Source organism: Mustela nivalis (assembly GCF_964662115.1).
Source record: "Mustela nivalis genome assembly, chromosome: 17".
In the NCBI taxonomy this organism is placed as follows: domain Eukaryota; kingdom Metazoa; phylum Chordata; class Mammalia; order Carnivora; family Mustelidae; genus Mustela; species Mustela nivalis.
Genome location: NC_139036.1, coordinates 43,423,735 through 43,441,763, shown reverse-complemented (window position 1 = coordinate 43,441,763; position 18,029 = coordinate 43,423,735). Strand labels below are relative to the sequence as shown.

The following is an 18,029-nucleotide window of genomic DNA, read 5'->3' as shown; positions in this document are numbered from 1 at the left end:
CCTTTCCCCTGCCTGCCTCTAAGTCTGCCTCTCTGCCTACTTGTGATCTCTCTGTCAAATAAATAAATAAAATTTGGAAAAAAAAAAAAAAAAAAAAGGAAAGAGAGGAAAAAACCAGGAATGTTACAAAAATATACGCGTGGTGCCGGTTTAGGATCCAAGGAGTCACCTCAAATTGTGAAGGAAAAATTCACTTGATTACACTGTTCTGCAGAGCAGACACCAAAGGGCTAAAGTTTTAGCTGTTGAGAAAGAAGAAGAAAAAGACCTGAGGGAGGATTGAGGAAATTATTTTTAAGGTCATGGTGAAGTCCTTTCTAACTTCCACTCAACATCCAAAAACTTTAAAAAACAAACAAACAAAAAACGGATGAGGGGGCGCCTGGGTGGCTCAGTGGGTTAAAGCTTCTGCCTTCGGCTCAGGTCATGATCCCAGGGGTTCTCGGATGGAGCCCAGCATCAGGCTCTCTGTTTGTCAAGGAGGCTGCTGCCTCCTCTCTCTGCCTGCCTCTCTGCCTACTTGTGATCTCTGTGTCAAATAAATAAATAAATTCTTTAAAATTAAAAAATTAAAAAGCGGATGAAGAACATGAACTGAAAAACGACTTTCTGTAAGCGTATTTATTTAGCAATCTCTACTCACAACGTGGGGCTCAAATCCAGGACCTGGAGATCAAAGCCGCCCCCCCCCCCCCCCCCCGCCCACCGCATAACTTTCTGTGGCACCTTAAGCACCTTAATCATCAGCGAGGCCCAAAGACCGCTCTCGCACAGAAGGAAATATCCAAGGCTTAGAGGACAGACTGACGGCCGGCCCTGCTAAGATGTAAATGACAGATCCAAGCGCCACCAGTTCACCTAGTCAGAAAGGGGCCAAAGTGCCTGAACAGAGCGTTCGGAGAGCACAGCAACGTGGGGCTCACAGGCAGAAGACACTCGGCCCGACTGGAGAGGCGCACATCCAAACGGCGCCGAGGTACCCTTTTCACCACCCACAAGGAAAGGTCGTTCCCTCGCGCCCCCCGCCCCCGCCCGCCATCCGAACTCCGCGGCCACGCGGAGTTGCTGGCGAGCCTGGGGAGGGAGGTGGCGCCCGAGAAGGTCCCCCGGAATTCTAGGCACTCTGGCGGCGAGAGTGGCGGGGATCACGACGCCGTCGCCGCACGCACGGTGAGGGCACCGGGGCACGGGGTCGGCCTCCGCAGAGCGCAGTTGGCAGGTACTGGGGTCCGTGCGTGTCGCTCCGAGCAAAGTCGCCGCGCCGCAGTGACGCCGAGGCAGCGGGAATTGTTCCGTTCCACGGGTGTCATCCGGGACATCCCGTTGTGGGGTCGGAACCGGCCGGGCCCTGGCCGGAGGACACGGACGCGAGCGGAGCCGTGGCGAGCGGGGAGGGCGTGGGGGTGCGGGCTGAAGAGCCGTCGCCGTCGCCGTCGCGACGCGCCGAGCAGCGGCTGAGCGTGCGGGAGGCAAGACCTCAGGCACCGAACCGCGGGTGGAATGCGCGGTCCGTGCTGGGGGCGGGGCGGCGAAAAGGGACCCAAAGTAAGATGTGGCCTTCACGGGCTCCCGGGAGCCCCCAGAGCGGCGGCCGCGTCAGCCGTCCCTCCGCGGCCGCCGCCCCTCGCCCCGCGTCTCGGTGCGGGACGCGCGCTCGGCGGGTTGCGGCTCGGGGCTGGAGGCTCGCGGCGGCGGACGGGAGGGCGGAGCCGGGCCGCGGCGGCCGCGCCTCCTCGGGCCGCTGAAGGCGGGCCATGCAGATTCGGAGAGGCTGCTGGGCGAGGGAGAGTCGGGGCCGCCAGGGATACGGGATTTCTGGTTGGGAGGGAGGAGAAGGAAGCCTCTGCCCAAAAGCGTCTGGGGAGGTGGGTTGGGACCGTGGACGGCGCAGAGGCAGTCGGGCGAGGAGTGAGGGTCTGGGCTGTCACCGTGAGTTGAATATGGCAGATGGGAGGACGGTGGCGGGGCGCGGGCGGTGAAGAGGTATCGCTTCTCGGCCTTTTGGCTAAGATCAAGTGTAGTATCTGTTCTTATCAGTTTAATATCTGATACGTCCTCTATCCGAGGACAATATGTTAAATGGATTTTTGGAGCAGGGAGTTGGAATAGGAGCTTGCTCCGTCCACTCCACGCATCGACCTGGTATTGCAGTACTTCCAGGAACGGTGCACCCTCCCCGCGAACTTGGTGAAAAAAAAGAGTTGCTTAATGTGGTATGTTTTTTTGTATCTCATTTATCTGCTTTTTTGTTGTTGGTGGTGGTGCTTGTGTGGTTTTGTTTCTTGCTCTTTTTGTTTTCTTTTTTTTTTTTTTTTCCTAAGGCTACGGTATTGTAAAAAAGTGCCTTTTTTCCCCCTTTACTTGTTCTGGTTTTGTTTTTGTAGCTTTCTCCCTGGTCTGGTTTTCTCCAGCCTCATTTTAGGTCTTTTATTGCTTCTGTCTTTTATGCAGGGCCCTTTTTCTTTTTTTTCTGTTCTTTTTTTTTTTGCTTTCTTTGGAAGATATATCTTCCTACTTTCTCTCTTGGTCGCAGTTCTTTTTCTCTGACGCTTAGACCCTTGGCTTTGGGGTTTCCACATTATTGTCCCTTATAGCCCGCTGCCTTTTCTTGCTCCTGTCATCTGCCTGAGACATTCGTGTCCTTCCCGGTGATTTCAACAGCCACAGTGTCGTTTGCCTGGCTACCTGGCCTCTGTCAGAGTTCTCCGACTCTTGACCTGGTCAATGACCAATGAATGGCTACAGCCCTGTCCACATCCCCTATCACACTGGCCCATCACCTTCTTCCCTCCCCCGACCTTCCTCAGCCCTTCGGTACCACCTTTCCGTGTCCTTTCACCCCCACCCCACAACCAATTCCCCAATGTCCTCCCATCCCATCCCTCCTGACGGAGATTAAATTCCCTGCAGGTACCCTCTGTCCCCTTACCACATCCTTGGGGCCACCTGTGCCTCCGAACGTAGCTGGCAGAAAGCGTACCCACCGGGCTCATGTGGCTCGCCCCAGCTCTCCGTAGGCCAGGGAAAACTAGGCACCGTCAATGTTCGCTACCGGCCATCAAGATGCCCTTAAAGGAAAGGTAAGAATAAAGCATCGTGGGTAATGGTCGGAATGGTAACGTAGCACCCCTACATGTTCCGTTGTTTCGTCCTTTCCAGGTTCCCCACGTCTAAATACCTGCATCCTGGGACACGTTCCAATTGACCTGCCAGGGTGACTGCTCATTGGCTGTCCCACCCGGCCGGCCCGTGGGATACTGCGTCCGGACCTCCGACCCATCGCGAGCAGGTCTGGCTCACCACTCCTTCCGGTTCTCCTTGCGCTTGCCTTGTCAAAATGTTAACAGTCGAAGACATTTTTTGGTGACCCTTGCTGAACTGCAGATTCGGGAGTCAGAGAACATTCATCGGGGATAGCGTGATTTGCAGACCTGCGGTGGGAGCTGTCCCTCCGCCAATGGGTCCCACCGACACGGGTTCCTCTGGCCGTGTTCTCCACTGCATTCCACAAAGGCAACGTGGAGCCCGCGGGGATGGGGTCTCCCATTCTGGGGGGTCTGCCTTCAGGAAGGAGGACTGGGTACTTCTTTGTTACGGCAAAGAGAAAACGGGAGGACGGTGGGGTGCGGCGGCACGACCTGTTCCGAGACCGCGGCGTCCCTCTCCCCTCTGGGAGATTGCTTCCTTCCTCCATTTGCAGGTCCTTGTAGACGTTTTGGTCGTAGCCGCGGAGGGAGGAATAAGGGCAGGCAGGCAGGCAGAAATAACGCCTGGGCTGACGACCCAGCCGACGGTGTCCAGACGCACGGAAAGTAAGGTCGCTGAGACCCCCGCGGCGTGTCTCCGGTTTTGAGAGAAGGAAAAGCGGCCGCGGAAGCCGGCCCCGCCGCTCACAGCTAGGCCGGGGTGGTCTCCGGTGGGCCGTGGACAGTTTCCCGCGAGGGCGGCCGCCTTAGAAAGAGAACAGCCAGTGATTTTACTGGCCAGATGAGTCTGTTCGGGGATGGCGGAGGCCTCGCAGTCAGGGACGTGCAAGCTACGGGGAGCCACCAGCAAGTCTGAAGAGGCCAAGGGGAGGTCACGTTTTTTGGTTTGTTTGGTTTTTGTCCTTCCTTCCTTCCTTCCGGCCGTCGTCACTGGAAAGTCAGCTTCGATTTCGATTCACGGAGGATATTGGGGAGGCTTGCTTTGAACACAAGTTCCCGGGAGAAGAGCGAGACTTTGAGGTTGTGGCGGTTTCCCATTCAAAGGTGGGCGGTGGTTAGTACTTGCTGCTGGGGCAAGAGGGGCTCTAGCCTCCTTTTCCTTACCGGCAAGAGATGGCCTCCCTGCTCCAGAAGGTTCTCCCTTGTCAGAATAATGTTTATCTTCCTTCCTGCTGGTTAGGCAGGAGTGCTGTGGGCTTGAGAGCTCCCCTTCCCCAGGCCTTCCCGAGTCCAGCCTCAGCGAGATGTCCTTCCTTTGCGACATCAGCGTGGGGCCGGGCCGCTCTGGGACCGTGGGGAGTCAAGACGAGAGCGAGGCCCACCCTGTGGTGGGTCACGTGGGAACGGAGACAACAAAGAAGAACGTTGTCCGAACAACAGAATGGACCAAACACGTCCCCGTACCCTGTGTAACGGGAGTAACTGCTGCGGGACCGACGGGCAGCTTTGGCTTGGCTCTGGTTTTCCTTTCTCCTGGGTAAGATTTATTCAGGTTCTCAATCACTGAATTCCCCTGACTGCCCGAAAGCATCTGTGGGGCAGCGGGAGATCTTTTCCCTTCTCCCCTTAGAGGTTCTTGGGGTGGGGGTGGGGTGGCTGGGGCTTTGTGACCAAAGACAGATTCCCCAGAGAAGAGCAAACAGAAGTGGATTTGTGTGTATATCTCACATACACACGGGAGAAGCGGAGGGCTGAAGAACTCTGTGGGGTGGCTAGAACTTGGCCTTATATAGCCCCGTAACCCAAAACGAACAGGAAAAAAGAAAAAAAAGAAAAAGAAAAAGAAACAATAAATTTTCAGAGAAGTGACAAGACAGAGTAGAAGGGCTTAGAGTGTCTAGGGGGGCTCCCCGGCGCACTCTGACACCAGGGACCTAGGATCTATCCTGCGTGGGACGATGGTGCCCGGCAGTCGGGTTGGGTGGGGGTGCGGATCGTCTAGGTGATGGACCTTCTCGTGTCTTCGGTTCCCAAGGACTCTCCCTTGGGGTGCCTTTCAACCCACCGGAAACCATTGGGATTGCAAAACTTCGGGAAGGACTGAGCCCTTGTAACATGCATGAGTTCAGTGGGATCCATCGGTTCGATGTCCTCTGCGGGAAATGGGGCAGATGGACCTAGGGGGACCTTCACGGCTCTACACCAGGATCCCCGACCTAAGGGCCTTTAGGGGAAAGTGTTTGCCTGAAGGGGTCGGCTGGCAAAACTCCCCTCCTGCCCTACTGGATGATAATTATCTAGCCAGGCCTCCTCCGGATAAAGCCAGCGGGCCGGAGGAAACATAGCGGGCCCTCCCGCCCCCCGCCAAGGGGACTCCTGTCTCCCACTGTTCATCCTCCTGGTAGATGTGGGGACTAGACTTCTCCCTTGCTCATTTCCCGGGTTAACTGCTGTAACCGGAGCCAACGGCAGTTTGTCTCCCTCGGGACGGGGGCCGGAAGGAATGTTCCGGAGCAGCGGCCGAAACTTGCTTCGGGGAGACTCCCCGTCTTCGCTGTCCTGGCGGGGACTGCCTAGTCGCCCTCGTTGGTGGGAGAACACAGCATCTGCTCCTCTGTTGGGGCCCATGAGCTCTGGGAACCGGGAACCTTTTCTTCTGCCCTCTGGCGGCCCTCTGCCTCTCCTGTCTCCTCGCTCCTGCTGGAGACTCCTTGGGTGCGGCGGGCCTGACTGGCTTCTGCATCGCCCTCATCCTTGGCGCCTCAGGAACCAGGGCTGGCTCCTTCTCCCCTCGCTGTCAGGGAGCAAAGGAGCGCGCCCACCCCCACCTCCACCCCGACCCCCGACCCCGCCTGCTCCAGATGCTCCTGATCTCCCCTCCAGCCCGCCAGCCGGCCAGACAGCTGGCCAGCGTCTGGGGTAGAAGCTGCCTCTGGGGAGGATCCTGATGGAATCATGACCTGAGCTGAAATGAAGGCGGAGGCTTTAACCCACCGAGCCACCCAGGAGCCCCTGGAATTCAACACAGTTGAATTCTAACTAAATTCTAACACAAACTCAGCACCGTTGAGTTTGTGGGTTCCATGAAGATCTATGGGTCTTTTAAGTGACCAGCAGGAAACGTGAAACTCTTACTGTTTCGAGGTCCGCTGAAGGTCAGACCAGCTCCTGTGGTCTCCGTTGCAGTTTGTGAGCAAAGAGATGACGTGACGTGATGGTCCATCTCACGACGGTCCGTCCCCGGGCGTTCGCAGGCGGCTGTTGAGAGAGCTTTTTCCTCGGTCTTTGGGAACTCGAGACCTGGAAGTTCTGCTTGGATGATGACTGGGAATAAATTCACCGGACATCTAGGTCTCTTCCGAGTAGGACAGCGGGCGAAGTCGTCGACCACTGGATGGAGGCATGTGCAAAAGGATGCTTGTAGTTCTGTGGTTCTTGTTTGAAACATGGCTGGTTTTCTCATGAGGACTCTTCCAGGTTAAGGAAACTGTCTCTCAAGAGGTCTGTTGCTGCTGCCCCTCGGACCAATTTGTTACTTAAACTGTAACCCCTGGAGGATTTTACTAGTTGCCAAGCACATTTAGATATGGCCTTAAGAAAAACGTATACTGGCAACGGGTCTTTGGGGAGAAGGACGATATACGACCGAGAAGCTGGGCAGCTGGGGATGCCCGGCTCGCTCAGGGCGGAATGCCGCCCCTTCACAGAAGCCGGGCAGTCGGGATCGCCCTGGAACGCCGCCTGCTTCAGGGAAGCCAAGCACCTGGGAACGCCCGGTCAGCTCAGGGTGGATCGAAAACCGCCTGCTTCCCTTTTCCCAATATCGCTCCTTTCTCCTAGAAGTGCTCGTTGTTAGTTAGATGAGTCCTTTGAATGTGCTTGTTGAACTGTAAACTCGATCTCCTCCTTGCTTACCTGCAAGACGAGACTACCGTTTGACCTTCATCGGTCCTTCTGTTGGCTGTTGTTTCTATCTAATAAAAGTGAGACTGCGGAGTTGCTCGCGGCAGCAGGCCTTTTCGACTGTTGTCCCCTGCTCCCAATCTCTGGCAGCTGACTTGGTTGTGCCTAATTCTACTCCCGTCGCCGACTGGAAGCGGCAGTCTGGACTTACGGAGACGCGATAAAGGACTCGCGTGTGAACCGACGGAAGCGGTTCCCTTTTCTCTCCATCTGAGCCCTCTAAGTTTCAAAAGGCCTCGGTAAGTGTTCTTTCTTCGGTGGCAATCGTAGCCATTCGCGTGAGTTCGAGGGGACCTGTTCTCCTTGTAACAGGAGACCATGGGAGACATTGGTAGTTTCACCAAGGCTTTGACTGGGAGGTCATATCTGAGAAACCTGTACAGCCTCAGCTAGGGGCAGACGGCTCTACGGGACTAAGGCTGCCTTTACGGAGCCCAGAGCCGTAGAACCCCTCGGAAACTTTGGCCAAGTACCTCGCTTACGGAGTTCCCAGCTGCCTCGCGTGGTGAGGGAAGAACGTCAGGTCCTGGCAGGTGCGGGAACCTCGGGATGCCCCGGGGACCCCGTGAAGGGGAATCTGGCCAAATCGACAGGCACGACAGGCACGTCGGAGGGCAAGTCCTCGGCCTGGCTCCTGGCCTGGAGTGCCTACTAAAAGTTCAACCTAGGGACTCCTCATCAACGTTTCAGCCAAGCCGATTCGAAGAGATCTGGATGATCGATCGTTATTCTTGCTGAGCGTATGTGAACGATTAGGCCAAGTTTGTTAAAACCGGACTTGTTTTCAAGTGCTTGAGATACGTCCAGTGGCCCTCCCTGATGAAAAGGGCGGTTTGTTTCAGAGAGAGAAAAATTACGTTTCAGGAGCACACCTTTGTGGATGGTAAATTCTCGATCCGATTGTGTTTGAATGTTTGTTGTTCCCCTAAGCCAGACCCCTTGAGGAGAACGTCGGAGAAAGTCCGGCGATAGCTCGTGGGGACGGACGGAAAGCTCGTGCTTTCTGTGCTGTCGGGGATAGTCACGGGATCCCGTGGGCCCGTGATGACGTAACCAGCTGGAGAATGAGATCGAGTCCCCAACAACGGCATAACTCAGCGAGCAGCTCGACCCCATTCTATGTGGCTGGGATGACAGAATCGTTCCCTAAAAGCCGGAGCGTACCCGACTCTGTAGGGGTGACGGTGGGCTTGTGGAGATAATGGCTGGGTTGGATGGTGCCCTTGGGGATACCCTCGTCCCTTGGCAAGTCTTCTCCCGCCTGCCAGTGATTCCTTATAATTAGGGCACCGTTAGGGCCGGACCTCAGACATAAAGGGCTCCTCGACGGTTTCACCCCTCCTAGTCCTGTTTGTTCCTAGAAGCCCCGCCTGCTGAGGTCCAGTTGCTCGCAAGCCAAGGCGTCAGCCAAGCGCACAACAGCCCTCCCGGTAGAACGGAGCCTCGAAGCTCCCCACGGGACAGTCCCTGACTGTGAGGACTTCACATCAGGTCCCGAGTGTCTCAGAGACCAAAGGCCACCAGTGGACGCTGGGAGGCAGACTTACGACGTACCGGCTTACGCGTATAGATGTGCCTGAGCTGATTCTTGAAGCCCGTCAGACTTTCGGCCCAGCTTCCCTTAGGCCCGGACCCGATCACCGTGCTTCTAGAGAGCGCAGCTGTTCCGAGGTCTCCGGCCGACCAGGTTTAAAAGATGCCCCTGTCGAAGGCAGCGATGACGGTTGGCTTACCGATGGCAACCGTTTCCTGTCTACACGGGAAGCAGTTCCATGAGAAGCTGGGTGCGTGTGCCACAGTGCTCACTGGTGCTTGGCAATTGCCCAGCCTTGCAAGTTCGTACTTACACTGACTCTGAATATGCTTCCCTGGTCCTACGTGCCCTGGGAGCAATTTGGAAGAAAAGGGGATTGTTATCAAGCCCTAAGTCCCCAATCAAAAAGCCCTGGCCCGAGATGATCAAGCTTCTTGACCGCCTGGGCCGCCCAGGTGCCTCCTTGAAATTATTACTCTTCTCAAGGCTGTACACCTGCCCAAGGAAGGAGCTGAAATTCGCCCCAAAGGGCTTCAAGGGATAGGACCTTAGAATCTGAGGGAAAACAGCCCACAGGACCGTGGGGGCGAAGCGGGCAGCACAGAACAGACAGAGGCAGAGTCTTTTATCCATCTTCACTCCAGCGGAGTCCCTGCATGCAGCCCGTTCGGACCGAGGAATGCGCAGGCCTGGCTTGTTAATAATGAAGGAAGACGCCTTTCTTCCCCAGAATAACCCATGGGAGGTAATACAGGATTCACACCAGGCTACTGATTTGGGTAGAAGAGGCCACGGAGGTGACAAAAACTCTAAGAAAAACTGTCCGTAGATCTGGACTCCCTCGGTGTCTACCGAGGGACCACGGACTTCCTTTTAGGACGCCGATTCAAAAGTTGGTCCTCCGAAATGGAGCAGGCCTTGATACTTTGGCTGCCGTTTAAAGGAGCCCGGCATCAGACGACCGTCTCCTCACAGGACCCGATGGCTAGACTAGAGTCTAGCTCGTGTCCAAGGCTTCCCCCAGGCTGGACAGGCCACGGTGCCGTGGGTTTTGGCCAGCATGCAAACCACCGTCATCCCAGGCAACCTTCCCAACTAGAAACAGTGCTGGACACGGTCTGCGTCTCATCGGTATGACCGCGGAACACCCGTTCTCGTTCCCTCTTTGGCACCGGACGATGTCGTTTGGCACACGGAAGCTCTTAAGAAGTACACGGTGAAGGCCCTAAATGATTACCCCACCGGGCATTTCTCTGTTAAAAAACTAACGCAGCACAAATGCTTAAAACAGGTTTACAAGCTTTGCGCAGTGGCAGTATCGTATCCAATGAGGTTTGTCCGAGGCGCGATTATTGCTAATTGAAAGCAGGTGTACAAAGTAGCATGCCAGTTAGGTGTTTGAACTAACGTGTGCTGAGCAGAACGACAAAACGCCGTGTGGACGTTCCGGGTTATCGCAGGATGTGTGTGGGTGCCTGACGTGAGTACTCCCATTGGCGCTTTCAACAATCCCTCTCTTTCCTCTAGTGATTGGTTAAATTCCTGGACTGGCAAAGGATTTTTGTCAGCTACGAGAGGACTCTTGTTCGAGCTGCTTTTTCTTTCGGTTACACTAATCTGGTTTGGCTGTTTTCTCCCATCTCTCTCCAGCTGGCGACGAGGCCCCTTCACTGCGGGAACTTCAAGCCGGCGGAGGAGCCTTCCCACTTCGGGAGATCTCCACACGCAGTCTCCCTTGGATTCAGCTGCCTCTGCCTTTTGTAACTCCCGTTCCCTGTACGAGCCGGATTGACCACCGCTGAGCCAGAGGTAGGGACGTCTCTATGCCCCCGTCCAGCAGGAAGAAGTCCCAGAAGATGAGACCTTCCGCCCTCAGAACCGTAAAGATTTATGGGTCTAAACTGTTCACGGGGGTGGGGAGTGATGTGGGAAACAAAGGCAGGAGAAGAATCATTAAAGTTCCCTACTACCTGTAGCCCGTTGGCAAGTCCCTGAAAAAGGCAGAGTGACATTCCCCTAGGGACTCACTGGCCTCGATGTTAATCGATGTTAATCTGCCCTTTTGGTAAGGGCAGAAGGCAACCCTCGCCTGAAACCCTCCCCACACCCACCAGGATCCTGTAAGTCTACTTTAACCCATAAAGGGCCCTTTATTTCTAAACCCCCGCAAGGTTCGTGTTGGCAGTCATCCCCCAAGCATATGGCCCACCGATGTACATCGGAAGGGTCTCACCCCGAGGGTTTTGCTAGACGGTAATAGGTAATGACAACAACAGCTCAGCCCCCTGGAGGCCCTGGAAACCTGGCTTCCAAAATTCCTCGGAGACTTAACGCTCTCCGTGACCCCCTCCCAACTTGGAAGTATGTTAATGGGGACACCTCCCCGGGACCCCGCTGGGGCTCTTTCTGCCCAGGGGCCCTGTCCCCGTGCTTTAATAAAACCACCCTTTGGCACGGAATACGTCTCAAGACCTCTTTCTGGCCGCAGGCTTGGAACCCTAACGTTCTCTCCCCCATCATGCCTATACACAGGACTCGGCAGTCAGATGATGTCGGGGGGTGGGTGCTCAGGGCAGAAACCTTTCAACGTAGCTGTACGTTGGAGAGGATGTTGAAAAAGAAGAGAGGAGAGATGCTGCCAAGAAAAACCTCACAGAGCTGTTCGCGTCTTTCCCGCTGGGGGATTTCTCCTAGGAAACGGGGCTGAAGGAGCTCCGGGACTACGGGTACCGGCGTGCATTTCCGTTCGGAGGCGGGAGGGCAGGAAACCAGGAAACGGCGCGCGTGTGGGCGGGACATGCAAATTAGAAATGACTGTTTCTCCCCGGGACCGATGGGAGCAAAACAGTAAAGAGGGTGAAAGCCCGAAACAGGTTAATGATCTGACAAAGCATGTATGCCTAACGAGCTGTGAGGATGGCGTGCTGTCGTGTTTAAGGGAAGAAGGTGCGAGTTCGTTTGAGAGGGACTTTTCTCACCGTGACCGTAAAGATATGCGAGAGGCAGGGTGCCGGCGCGCTCCGGCGGCGTCCGTTATCGCTTCTCGGCCTTTTGGCTAAGATCAAGTGTAGTATCTGTTCTTATCAGTTTAATATCTGATACGTCCTCTATCCGAGGACAATATATTAAATGGATTTTTGGAGCAGGGAGATGGAATAGGAGCTTGCTCCGTCCACTCCACGCATCGACCTGGTATTGCAGTACTTCCAGGAACGGTGCACCCCCCTCGGGGGAATATCGCGGTGTTCAAAGTCAGAGTTAACCGTAGCTTTTGGGCTTCTTCTTTGGGTCCTGTGTTTCCGCCCTGAGCTGATTCTGACGCGCTCACGTGGGTGTGGCTGCGTCTCGGGGGCAACGGTTTACCGCAGCAAAGCATTTTTCTCTCCTTCCTTCCAGGTCTTTGAGAACATGACCCAACCAGGAAGGCAGCAGAGGCTCAACCTACTGACAAAGCCCGGTGCCCGTGTTCTCGAGGTTCCGGGGTGTACTTTGTGCTATGTGGGCTTCTCCGAAAAGTTGGACGCTAGGGTTTCTGCTTAAAATGCACGAACAGCCAACCGCATTTGCTCTCTGCAAGGGGAGGTGTGACTCAGGAAGCGCCAAGTGACACGCTTTTACCCTTGTTAAAAAAAAAATCACTGGACCTCAGTGTTCCTTCCTTTCCAGCCCAAATAGGGTTGGCTGGGGACGGGGAGGTAAGGAATAAAGGTTTCCAAAAGAACTTTCTTATGCTAAAGAGGACCTACTAGATAGCTAAGGCCTTGCCATTTTCAAGGTAAGGTGGTTCTTCCCCTCAAGCAAGGCGTTAACATTAAGAGCGTTGGGAGCTTCTTGGAAGGAAGTCGCGCCTGTCACACCCAGGAGGTGGGGGCGGGGGGCCCCGGTGCCACCTTCTGCTTTGTCTGCAGCCAGCCTTCTGCTCCCTCCTCACCCCTAACGTAGGAGGTCAATGTTTGGTTTTTTCTTTTTCAGGTCGTTAGTGATGAGGAGCTTGCAAGAACTGGGCATGAGATAGGGGAAAAGCATAGAAGAAACTGATTAATTAGGTGCCCCTGATCGTTCCCTGAGAGACGTGAACAAAGAAGTGGGGAGCTGTTATGCTTGGGTGTTACTCCAAGCCTGGAAACCTTGGAGGTAGGACGTTCCCAGAGTTACAGATGATCGAGGCAGTGCAAGGGCCAGCAGAGTGCCTCTCACCCAACCTCCCACCCTGACCGTGTTTAGGATTCTGGGGCTAAAACAGAAGAGTTCATGTGTTGGAGAGCAAGTTGCATGTCCATAAAACTAGGTTGTTTCAACCAAAAAAGGGGGCAAGCCAAAGAATGAATCTTGAGGACATGCGAGAGTAAAGGGATAGAGGTTTATTAAGTGAAGATACAGAAGAAGCCCTCAAGAGTGAGAAGGGTCAGGGTGCCTGGGTGGCCCAGTGGGTTAAGCTTCTGCTTTCGGCTCAGGTTATGATCTCAGGGTCCTGGGATCAAGCACCACATCAGTGGGGAACCTGCTCCCCCCCACCCCCACCTGCCCCCCGGTCTACTGGTGATCTCTGTCTTTCTATCAAATAAACAAGTAAATAAATAAAGTGATACTTCTCAGAGTTTCTGGGTGGCTCAGTTGCTTAGTCTCAGGTCATGAGCTCAGGGTTCACCTTGGCTCTGCCCTCAGTGGGATTTCTGCCTGAGAGCCTCTCTCTCTGACCCCACCCCACAACCAGTTGTGTGCCTGCATCTCTCTCTCAAATAAAAAAAATAAAATAAAAATGAAATGAAATGAAGGTCTTCCTTAGCATCTGTTACTCCTTAGTCAAAGGCTAAACTTAGGGTCATAGTTAAAGAATTTCCTAACCCTAGAGCAGACCCTGCCCTCCCCTCCCCCTGCCTACCAGTTTTTTGAAGAATTTTGTCATTATTGCGGCCTATGGGCCTGGGCTGCCAGGTACTTATCACTTATGTACTTGTTCGTAGACCCCAGTAAAGGCCAAGAATGGAAGCAGGAAGCAAAATAGCAAAACCCCAAGGATGGTATTCAAGGTCCTCAATCTTCAGTATGTTCTCGTAGATAGAAAAACTTGCAAAATAGCAACTGATCTTTGACAAGCCACCATTAGAGTCCTCCCTGTTTGCTTGCTAATCTTTTTCTGTAGGTAGGTATCCCATGATATAATATTCAACTACATACACCGGGTGTCCAGTAACGCCAGGCACTGTTCAAAGCGCTGGAGATACAAATGGAAATAAATCACAACCAGATCCGCGCCCTAGGGCTTAATCCGCTGTTGAGCTAAAAGGCAATATAAACTCACGTTTAGGTGTCCAGGGATACGCTGCTACGGAATAAAAGAAAGGCAAGTAAGGGAGAACCCGGAGCCCTGGGTGGAGGAGGGAAGGTTGAGGATCAGGATTACAGGCGGGCGGTTCATAGTCTCCCTTTGGAGATGAGGAGGCTACAGAGAAGTGACTTGCCGGAGGTAGTTTCCCTGCCTTTGGTTCTCCCGGATATAGTCTATAGCAAACCTGTCTCTTTATTCCCAGTAATGATGTGCAGTAATTTCTCATCTCGCCAGCTCCCCGTTTAGAGATAAGGGACGGAAGGGGGAGGGTGAATCAAAGAGGCCAAGGTATACAGTAGGTCCCACCGGGTACTGGGAGCCAACGCTCTCAGGGCCTGCACGGGTTGAGGCTTCCAGCCTGTCTGCGGGAAGGACTCCTGTGTCACTCTGGGCAGCACTTCATCTCCTCATGGGCTGGGCGCACAAGCATCACGTCTCCTGTCTCCTTGGTGCCCTTTCTAGGCCCTGCACTCTCGGCTTCCCAGGCCCAGCCAGCCTCTTCCACGAAGCCCATGGTCTCGGGCACGTTGCTTCACCTGTCTGCCTCAACTGCCCCATGCGTAGGCAAACTTGCCAAGTCTGAGATGAAGAAAGCACTGAGCCCAGGTGTGAGCCCAAAGAAGGAATGTTTGTCTTTTATCGTGTCCCTTGCTCCCTCTAACTCTAACCCTAACCCAGAACCCGTATTCTCAACCACTGACACCAAGGTCACCTCATTAACTACGTCTGCTTTCCCTAAATCCCATCAAGGAGGTCTGCAGGCGACCACTTCTCCACTGGGGAAACTGAGGCTCAGGAGGTTAGGGAGTGTGCCCAAGGGCTCTGCGGATGGGGCAGGGTGGCCACCGTATCAGGGCCCAGTCTCGGGGCCCCGCCTTGTCTCTGGAGCCCTTCCCAGGTGGCCACAGCCCCGCGCTTCTCTGCTGGTCCCCAGCCACGGGGACCCAGCCAGCCCACAGCAGGGTCCTAAGGTGCTGGATGCCCCGACGAGTTTCCCGGAAACTCGGACCACTCTGCCCCAGCCCCCGTCCTCCCCGGGGACATCCCCATTTCTCTGGGTCTTCCCCTCACGCCAGCAAGCGCTTCCCAGCAAACAGGAGCTCTGCTTCCACCCGGGTTCCTCTCCGGCGCGGCCACGCCTCCGTGCGCGGAAGGGGCGGGGCATTCAAATTAGAAATGGCGAACGGCGCGAGCGACAAAGCGACGACAGAAGCACCATTTCTGTGTTCAGGTGTAGAGAATGGACATGTGTGCGGCCCGGCGTCCTGAGCGATGGCCGCCATAGCGCTGTCGGCGAGGGGAGGGAAGCGAGGCGTGGGCCGTGCGCGCCGCGGCTCGCCGTGAGTGCAATATGGATGGCGACTTGGCGGTGACAGCGAGGGATGGATTCTTGGTATCGCTTCTCGGCCTTTTGGCTAAGATCAAGTGTAGTATCTGTTCTTATCAGTTTAATATCTGATACGTCCTCTATCCGAGGACAATATATTAAATGGGTTTTTGGAGCAGGGAGTTGGAATAGGAGCTTGCTCCGTCCACTCCACGCATCGACCTGGTATTGCAGTACTTCCGGGAACGGTGCACCCCTTTTGGGGCTAAAATGCGTAGTTTACAATAACAGAGTTTATTTCCGGGTGTAGTAGTTGTCAGTTTTTTTCTATTTGTCTTGTGTTTTCTAATACGTGCTATGGTTTCTGTGGTTCATACTCTCTATTCTTAGTGTATTGTTTTACTTAAGTTTTTGGGAAGCAGCCTTGGTGAGTGCGTGTCTGGGTTTGTCGAATAGAATAGAGTCTCCTGTTTTATAACTCCCAGAATAATTAAAATGGGGTAATTTTATTGGTCCTTTTCTAGTGATTGGTGGAAAAACACACTGGCAGGGTCCTGGGCATTTCTGTTCCTGACTTTAAATCGAGTGAGTTTGACTCTTTTTGATGCTGTTTTCACATGTGTTGAACAAGGATAGTTTGACCTACTTTATTACCAGCCAAGAGTAAGGGAGAAAAGGTAGAAAGCTGAAATTGGGCGCTGGCAGCCCCAGTTTCTCCAAGTGGAAAATACCATAAATAACACTTTTTCTCCTTGGGATCCTTGAAAGAATGAAATGGGTTAAATTGAGGGGTTTGGGAGGATAGGGAAACTGGGTGAAGGACATTAAAGAGGGCACATGATGGAATTAATTAAGGACAGGTAGGACTAGGTAGGGAGACACATCGGCTCACAGAAATTTCAAAATATGGAGGCCTGGGGGAAACCAGAGATAAGGGAACAAACAACCTCCCTGTCCTAGGTATGTGGGATGAGCGTCTTTATGATAATCACCTTACAACCGACAAAGAACTACCACATCATAAAGGAAGTCAGCCATGGAAAGTGTTATCACTAATATCAGTAGAGATGTTAAAAGGATTGTGGTTCCCTTTCTATAAAGACAAACCATCTTGGCAATCCTGTTGGAACATTTAGCACCTTTTTTTTTTTTTTTTTCCTAAATAATTTCCCAGAAAGATCAGTACACCAAGAGCCTAGGGGCGGGATGGGGGGTGGGGGGTGAAAGCAGGCTCCCCGCTGATGTGCTACTTGATCACAGGGCCCGGAGATCATAACCAGAGCCAAAAGCAGAGGACACGGGGCACCGGGGCCCCCCGCCCCCACCTCCTGGGTGTGACAGGCGCGACTTCCTTCCAAGAAGCTCCCAACGCTCTTAATGTTAACGCCTTGCTTGAGGGGAAGAACCACCTTACCTTGAAAATGGCAAGGCCTTAGCTATCTAGTAGGTCCTCTTTAGCATAAGAAAGTTCTTTTGGAAACCTTTATTCCTTACCTCCCCGTCCCCAGCCAACCCTATTTGGGCTGGAAAGGAAGGAACACTGAGGTCCAGTGATTTTTTTTTTAACAAGGGTAAAAGCGTGTCACTTGGCGCTTCCTGAGTCACACCTCCCCTTGCAGAGAGCAAATGCGGTTGGCTGTTCGTGCATTTTAAGCAGAAACCCTAGCGTCCAACTTTTCGGAGAAGCCCACATAGCACAAAGTACACCCCGGAACCTCGAGAACACGGGCACCGGGCTTTGTCAGTAGGTTGAGCCTCTGCTGCCTTCCTGGTTGGGTCATGTTCTCAAAGACCTGGAAGGAAGGAGAGAAAAATGCTTTGCTGCGGTAAACCGTTGCCCCCGAGACGCAGCCACACCCACGTGAGCGCGTCAGAATCAGCTCAGGGCGGAAACACAGGACCCAAAGAAGAAGCCCAAAAGCTACGGTTAACTCTGACTTTGAACACCGCGATATTCCCCCGAGGGGGGTGCACCGTTCCTGGAAGTACTGCAATACCAGGTCGATGCGTGGAGTGGACGGAGCAAGCTCCTATTCCATCTCCCTGCTCCAAAAATCCATTTAATATATTGTCCTCGGATAGAGGACGTATCAGATATTAAACTGATAAGAACAGATACTACACTTGATCTTAGCCAAAAGGCCGAGAAGCGATAACGGACGCCGCCGGAGCGCGCCGGCACCCTGCCTCTCGCATATCTTTACGGTCACGGTGAGAAAAGTCCCTCTCAAACGAACTCGCACCTTCTTCCCTTAAACACGACAGCACGCCATCCTCACAGCTCGTTAGGCATACATGCTTTGTCAGATCATTAACCTGTTTCGGGCTTTCACCCTCTTTACTGTTTTGCTCCCATCGGTCCCGGGGAGAAACAGTCATTTCTAATTTGCATGTCCCGCCCACACGCGCGCCGTTTCCTGGTTTCCTGCCCTCCCGCCTCCGAACGGAAATGCACGCCGGTACCCGTAGTCCCGGAGCTCCTTCAGCCCCGTTTCCTAGGAGAAATCCCCCAGCGGGAAAGACGCGAACAGCTCTGTGAGGTTTTTCTTGGCAGCATCTCTCCTCTCTTCTTTTTCAACATCCTCTCCAACGTACAGCTACGTTGAAAGGTTTCTGCCCTGAGCACCCACCCCCCGACATCATCTGACTGCCGAGTCCTGTGTATAGGCATGATGGGGGAGAGAACGTTAGGGTTCCAAGCCTGCGGCCAGAAAGAGGTCTTGAGACGTA

The 18,029-nt window shown here is 53.9% G+C and overlaps 1 long non-coding RNA gene across 7 annotated transcripts; it reads left to right on the top strand.

Annotated features, from left to right (window-relative positions):
- The first annotated feature begins 708 nt into the window (after window positions 1-708).
- On the top strand, window positions 709-11,102 carry LOC309851278. 7 transcript variants are annotated; one of them, XR_014304701.1, is made up of 5 exons: window positions 709-2,213; window positions 2,911-3,080; window positions 3,160-4,226; window positions 4,474-4,683; window positions 10,294-11,102. It is a non-coding gene; the product is annotated as an uncharacterized lncRNA (long non-coding RNA). The 7 variants fall into 7 exon arrangements; XR_014304696.1 differs by lacking the exon at window positions 4,474-4,683 and having other exon boundaries at window positions 709-1,865; window positions 3,160-3,289; XR_014304697.1 differs by having other exon boundaries at window positions 709-1,865; window positions 3,160-4,683.
- Window positions 11,103-18,029: the final 6,927 nt, after the last annotated feature.